Below are 273 nucleotides of genomic sequence, written 5' to 3'. Positions count from 1 at the left end.
CCTTACCCATATATTTAAAAAATGTAGTTGTAAAAGTGGAATGAATGGAGAAATGAATTGGAATGCAATGTCTGTCTTTTATCACAAAAGCAGGGCAGTGATAAAAGACATGCTCAATTTAAACTTCAAAACTGATACTGCTGATACAAATGGGAGAATATTAGTAAAACCAGTTGAAGAAAGCTGCTAAGAACTTAGTTTGGCTAGGAAAAGACAGGCTAATATTACGTATAATTTGCAAAAAGATAAAATTATGATTCTGATGCAAACATA

The sequence above is a fragment of the Myotis brandtii genome, unplaced genomic scaffold (assembly GCF_000412655.1).
Source record: "Myotis brandtii unplaced genomic scaffold, ASM41265v1 scaffold266, whole genome shotgun sequence".
Classification (NCBI taxonomy): Eukaryota; Metazoa; Chordata; class Mammalia; order Chiroptera; family Vespertilionidae; genus Myotis; species Myotis brandtii.
Note: the sequence above shows the minus strand (reverse complement) of the source record.